The sequence below is a fragment of the Schistocerca cancellata genome, chromosome 1 (genome assembly GCF_023864275.1).
Source record: "Schistocerca cancellata isolate TAMUIC-IGC-003103 chromosome 1, iqSchCanc2.1, whole genome shotgun sequence".
Taxonomy (NCBI): domain Eukaryota; kingdom Metazoa; phylum Arthropoda; class Insecta; order Orthoptera; family Acrididae; genus Schistocerca; species Schistocerca cancellata.
This window is the reverse complement of record NC_064626.1, coordinates 996234830-996241599: the sequence shown is the minus strand read 5'-3', so window position 1 is coordinate 996241599 and position 6770 is coordinate 996234830. Positions and strand designations below refer to the sequence as shown.

At 50.7% G+C, this 6770-nt stretch overlaps 1 non-coding gene across 1 annotated transcript; it reads right to left on the bottom strand.

Annotated features, from left to right (window-relative positions):
* Nucleotides 1–439: 439 nt before the first annotated feature.
* Nucleotides 440–512, bottom strand: Trnaa-cgc (transfer RNA alanine (anticodon CGC)). Its single transcript has one exon. It is a non-coding gene; the product is annotated as a tRNA-Ala (tRNA).
* Nucleotides 513–6770: the final 6258 nt, after the last annotated feature.

Sequence of the window (6770 nt, the reverse complement as noted above, 5' to 3'; positions counted from 1 at the left end):
TGGCAAGAGAAAGCTAGTCAAATTGCATGCTGAAGTTACGGCAGAATTTGTAATGCTAAATCTGCGCATTTAAGCATTACACAGACGCCAAGGATTTTTGAAACAAGAGGCACTTGTTAAGTGAATCTTGCTGAGATCAGATGTATGTGTAGTTAGCTGTGTGAAACCATTACGCAATACTAAATAGTGTTACAATGTAAAAGCCGGATAGTGGAAAAGTTACCAGCCAATGAATCCAAATGTCTACCAGTACAAAGGTGCTGGTAGTGGTGGTGGTGGTTAGTGTTTAACGTCCCGTTGACAACGAGGTCATTAGAGACGGAGCGCAAGCTCGGGTTAGGGAAGGATTCGGAAGGGAATCGGCCGTGCCCTTTCAAAGGAACCATCCGGGCATTTGCCTGAAACGATTTAGGGAAATCACGGAAAACCTAAATCAGGATGGCAGGAGACGGGATTGAACCGTCGTCCTCCCGAATGCGAGTCCAGTGTGCTAACCACTGCGCCACCTCGCTCGGTCAGTACAAAGGTTTTACTGAACAACAACATAGACAATTCCCTCAATGATATTTTCACATAGTCAGAGAACCTGGAACACAACACCGCAACTCAAAGAAGACAACAAAGCAAAAGCTAAGTTCAAACTATGTTAACATTCACGTGGATACACAGCCATACTGCATCATCGGGTCTTTGTCGTAAGTACCTCAAGACAATTGAGGGCAGAAACGGTATCCAGACAAGTACGCTGAGCGAGCCTTACAATCTCCCTATCTTAATCGAAGTTCTTTCGTGATGTCTTAACACATATCCTCTCATCTTCTCCGTTCTTCCATTTGCTGCTTGCCACACGTTCCTCTACTAGCCGATTCTGTAGAGAAACCCTTCACTTATTAAGTTATCAGTCCACTTAATTTTGAACAATACCACTTCTCAAATACCTCGATACTATATATGCTTGTCATTGCGTCAATCGTTGGTGGTGATCTGCAGCCTATATCATTCTTGAAGAATCAAACGTGCCAAGAGAGCTAGTAATTCTTTTTATTAGTATTACTGGTTTCGATAGATCTACATTGTCATCGTCAAATCCTGCAACATTAGATGTTAAGGATTTTTACAACACTGAGAATGCCACAAAGGTACATACCGGTGTCGTTTTATTACACTTTGACGCAACATTACTATGTGACTTTCAGCGTTGTAAAATGCATGCACACCTAATGTTACAAAATCCGATGATGACAGAGCAGATTTGTCGAAACCGGTAATAGCAATAAAGAGAATTACTGGCGGTCTTGTCAGGGTTGATCTTGAAGAATAATATTGTATCGATTCTATTCTTTACTGCTTTCCCACAGTGCACGATTCACTTAGAGACGACACTGTGCCAAAGACGTACTGAGTTTGCGAGGTGCCGGGATGGAGACGAGTTTGTAGCTCTTTAATTCAGACGAAATCATAGGGTATACTGAAATATTATGAGAATAAGAGTTGGCTCGAGAACAAGGGGTTCCTACTGTCTGTGAGGCAATAGATTGACGATAATGACTGGAAGTCCTAATGAATCAGATATTAATCTCCTGATTATATAGAAGTATCGCAATTAGTAGTGAGAGCTTAAATGGGATCACATGGAGAAACAAGTAAGGTGGACTTGTAGCAAAGCGAGAGCGCGTGCTGCTGAGGGATTCAGTATAAAATTGATAAAGTCCTACAATGTTGGAACCGCAAAATACTGTACCAGTACTGAAATCTGCAGCACGTTGTCGGTAGGTGGCGTCCTGATCATGTAGGCGCCGACTTCTGCCATGCAGTAACTCTGGCCTCGAAGGCTGTCCGAAAATTCTAAGTTCTTCCGAAAAAGAAGGACCAAGTCGCAAGACTGTCCGACTCCGAGGAAGATCAGATCGCGAATCCTCCTGTGTGAAGCGATGCAAGAGCGAAGCCAGCATTGCTCAACTTCCTACTCTCCTCGAAAACTGCGAATCAGCATTCAGTGCTGATTCCAAAATTCCCCCACACTGTCTCGGAACACGATTCGCGCCAATAGCGACCGTTCCCTCCAATTTAGAGCAGGGCGTCATCTAGCCTCAGTTTAAGTTGACCATTCATGCCTCTGCTATTCAGCAAAGTGCTCTGAACCTGCCGTTTGACCGGCTACGAAAACAACCTGCCTAGACCACCGGCCATCCGGCGCCAGACAGTCGCAACCAGCAGCGCACGGTCCACATGTATTCTCAGAATCAAGAGTTCAATGCAGTCAGTCGGCGCCAGGAATCTTCGTTCCGGACGCACCGGAACGGTAAACACACAAACTGCGGCGACACTCAGACGTCTCGTAGGTCGTTCGCCCTGCATACAATAGACGAAATTCGACCGACGTCAGTCGTTCCGCCCGGCGCTTAACCCTGTTGTACGAACCCCTCAGAATTCAGGGAAGTGCAGCCCCCAACCGGAAATGCCATGTGCCGCGTCCTCCGATGCTTGCCTCGCACAGGCCACCCAGTTCAGTAAGCCAAACTGTATAGGACTCAAGTGAAAAGTATTTTTTGAGCTCTCAGTATAAATACTCTCATTACAATAACCTTATTCAGTCTGTTACTACCGTGCAATGTCAATGAAAATTAATAAAATTTATGAAAATAAGTTCAAATGGTTCAAATGGCTCTGAGCACTATGGGACTTAACATCTATGGTCATCAGTCCCCTAGAACTTAGAACTACTTAAACCTAACTAACCTAAGGACACCACACAACACCCAGCCATCACGAGGCAGAAAAAATCCCTGACCCCGCCGGGAATCGAACCCGGGAACGGGAAGCGAGAACGCTACCGCACGCCCGCGAGCTGCGGGCAATGAAAATGAGAAGAGACGTGCAAAAGAGGGCATGGAACCTCTCAAGTTAACTGTCCTTTCGACGGAAGTGGTATAAAATTTTGATGAAATACTCGTCTTGCCACCGAGCGAGTTGGCGCAGTGGTTAGCACACTGGACTCGCATTCGGGAGAATGACGGTTCAATCCCGCGTCCGGCCATCCTCATTTAGGTTTTCCGTGATTTCCCTAAATCACTCCACGCAAATGCCGGGATGGTTCCTTTGAAAGGGCACGGCCGGAGTCCTTCCCCCTCCTTCATTAATCCGATGAGAACGATGACCTCGCTGTTTGGAAACTTCCTGGCAGATTAAAACTGTGTGCCAGACCGAGACTCGAATTCGGGACCTTTGCCTTTCGCGGGCAAGTGCTCTACCAACTAAGCTACCCAAGCACGAGTCACACCCCGTCCTCACATCTTTACTTCTGCCAGTACCTCCGCTGCAGAGTGAAAATCTCATTCTGGGAACATCCCCCAGGCTGTGGCTAAGCCATCTCTCCGCAATATCCTTTCTTTCGGGAGTGCTAGTTCTGCAAGGTTCGCAGGAGAGCTTCTGTAAGGTTTGGAAGATAGGAGGCGAGGTACTGGCAGAAGTAAAGCTGTGAAGACCGGGCGTGAGTCGTGCTTGGGTAGCTCAGTTGGGCAGTCGGCTTTCAGCCGTGATACCGTGCGGACGGGCTCGGCGCGCCGAGCAGTGCTCCGCAGGTGTTGTTGTTTACCCGCTAGCGCGCGGTCGGGTCGTTGTATTGCCTTATAGTACCTGTACCGACCCGCCATGGCGTTCTAATATCGAAAAGCTACAATCAAACTAACGTTCACCGCATCGTACACGAGACCGAAGGCCCATGAAATTTAACGGTTTCTACGAGACATCATGTACATAGAACCACAAGAACTGATAGGCATTCATCTGTCCATTGTAACCAGCACAGTGTACCTCAAACTGGTTGACGAAGCGGCCTGCGACGGATTACTCCAACGATCTGCAAACGGCTTTCGCTTCTGTCACGCAGACGGTAATGTGAGCGTGGTAGGAGTTGACCATGCTGGTTTGGGGATGCGTACCGTGCGCATCTTTGAACTACCGTTCGAAGTTCCTGCCAACCTAGTCGTTGATGCGCTGCGGCCATACGGCACAGTTCTGAGCCACACAGAGGAGAAATGGAACACATTCGAAACGTACCCTGTCCTTAACGGGGTACGAGAAGTGCGTATAGAACTTAAGAAGCACGTTCCATCATATATTTTCGTTCGTGGCTGCCGCACAATTGTTATATATGATTGACAACCGAGGACCTGCTCGGGCTGCGGCCAGGAGGGCTATGTTAGAACTGAGTGTCTGCAGCGCCGCCTCGTTCAGGTGCCCCGCAATGAACTTCCCCAACGACCCACTATGACATCTCTCCCGCTAACATATATGGAGGCGACACGACATGATGTGATGGATGATCAAGACCTGCTACCTCCTCAAGCTGCTGCCAGCTCCGTTGGAGAGTCAGCGCCGTCGACGACACCGCAGCCCAACGGTGCAGAGGTTCCTACAGCCTCTGCCCACCGCAGCGTCGTGGGCACCCAGCCACCGTCACTGTCGGGATCGGACACAGGGGTTCCTAGCGACCGAGACTGTGTCGAGCCCCGCCCTCCAGTGGATGTCGAATCTCGGACCCGAAAGCAAAAATCATCCACGCGACACAAGAAGAGGCGATTGTCAGCTGAAGAGCAGGACAGGGATGTGAAGCCGGCGGAAGACATCGACTTCGTTGACTTGTCCACAATTGCAACGGACTCCAGTGGCATCATTCACCTGAAGGTGCCTGAAGACAAGGAACACTCTCCTAAATTTGGTGGCCCAGAAAACGAGGCGCATTGCGTCGACTCCCAAAATGTGGGCTCCTGTGAAAGCGACCAGCCACCAATGAGATCACAATCGTCTCTTGGTGAATGGGCAGACGATATGGAGGCAGATGATGCACAGAAAACATTGATATCTCCACCAGAGCCCATGGCTGACATTGAGCCCGGAGGGCTCTGCCAGTCAGGGACTCATACGGCACAGTAATGCACAGCATGCAGAGGGATGGCTGTGTGGTGTGTGAGATCACTGTGGGCTTGCACCGGCACACTGCCTCCGCCACTTGATATGTCTCAGTCATACCGTGTGGGAACAGTCAATGTAAATGGTGTCCACTCCACTGTCAAGACCCGCATGTTACACGACATGATCAGAGCGGCAGACTTGGTCATTGCCCTTCTCCAGGAGGTCCGTCCCGAGCTGCTTTTAGACTTACATGGCTACACCACCTACAGCCTACCCTTAGGTGGTGGCGCAGGAGGAACGGCCATCCTTCTCCGAGATGGCATAGACGCGATGGACGTGACGTACTTGCCGAACGGGCGAGGCGCAGTCCTCCTCATTAACATCTACGCTCCCTCCGGTAATTCGCACCATGGTGACAGGCATGTTTTCTATTCGGAGGAGGTAGCCCCACTTTTGCAAGGAAATATGGACCATTACATAGTGGGCGGCGATTTTAACAGTGTTCTGTGGCCCGAGGACCAGATACCGCATTACGTCCCATGCCCGGCTCTACAGGCATTGATACGTGACCTCGCGCTCCACGACACATGGCTCTTACATCATGGGACCCAGAGTGGATATATGCACTTTACCAGCTATTCTGCCAGTCGTCTGGACCGGATATACGTCTCGGGTGCCCTCCGCACAGCAACCCGTGATGCAGAACTCTGGCCGACGGCCTTCACGGACCATCTCGCGTACACCTGCACTGTCACCTTACCCCGACAACTCACAAGACGCAGCAGGGGCCCGTGGACGCTGAACGTCTCCCTCCTTCACGAGGAAGCGTGTCGGCGAGCAGTCACTGACACGTGGCGTCGATGTATCAGGCGCCTGCCCATGTATGCTTCCACTTTGCTGTGGTGGCTGGGATGTGTCAAACTTGTACTCCGAAAGACCTTGATGGCCTACGGGCGTGACAGATCGAACTGGCAAAGGGCAACATCGGAATTTTACTATACAGCGTTACGTGAGCTGGCGACGCAATCGCCGTCTTCCGAACGTCAGATGTCCGTACAACGCATCAAAGCTCGTCTACTTCGCATCAGGACAGAGCAGCTAGAAGGTGTCCGCATCCGTGCGCGAGTGCAAGACTGTATCCCAAACGAAACGGCGTCAGTGTATCACATTGTACGCGAGAGGCGCCACCGCAAACGTCAGCTCATTACGGCGGTAAACACGGAGGAGGGCGGCCGCGCAGTGACACAAACGGACATCGCGCGCACGTTCGCCAGACACTATGGGACCTTGTACATGGAAGATCCGCGAAATGTACGTGATTATGACGAGCTATTGCACGATTTTCCCGCCCCTCGGGACGTGGCACCCGATGATAGTCTGCTGTTGCCCATTACACCCGACGAGCTGACATCGGTCTTGGCGCGTGGAGCACCGACCAAGTCGCCTGGACCGGACGGTTTACCCCTGGAATTCTACCGCACTTTTTACGACCTTATGGGCGACAAGTGGCTCCAAATGTTTCAAGACCTGATCCGCCCTGATTTCACTGTCCCCACAGAATTCACAGAAGGCATCTTGATCCCAGTGCCGAAACCGAATGGTGGTTGTAGGTGGCAGGACTTTTGCCCACTCACACTCCTCAACAACGACTACAAGATCTTCGCCCGTATCCTCCGCGCGCGTCTCCACACCGCTATCGGGAAAGCCATCCACACCGATCAGACATGTTTAGGTGGTGTCAGCAACATTCATACGGCGTTAGGAGCATACCGCGACGTAATTGCTTTGACGGCGGCCTGCAAAATACGAGGCGCCCTTGTCGCCGTAGATTTTGACCACGCATTCGACCGCGTCGG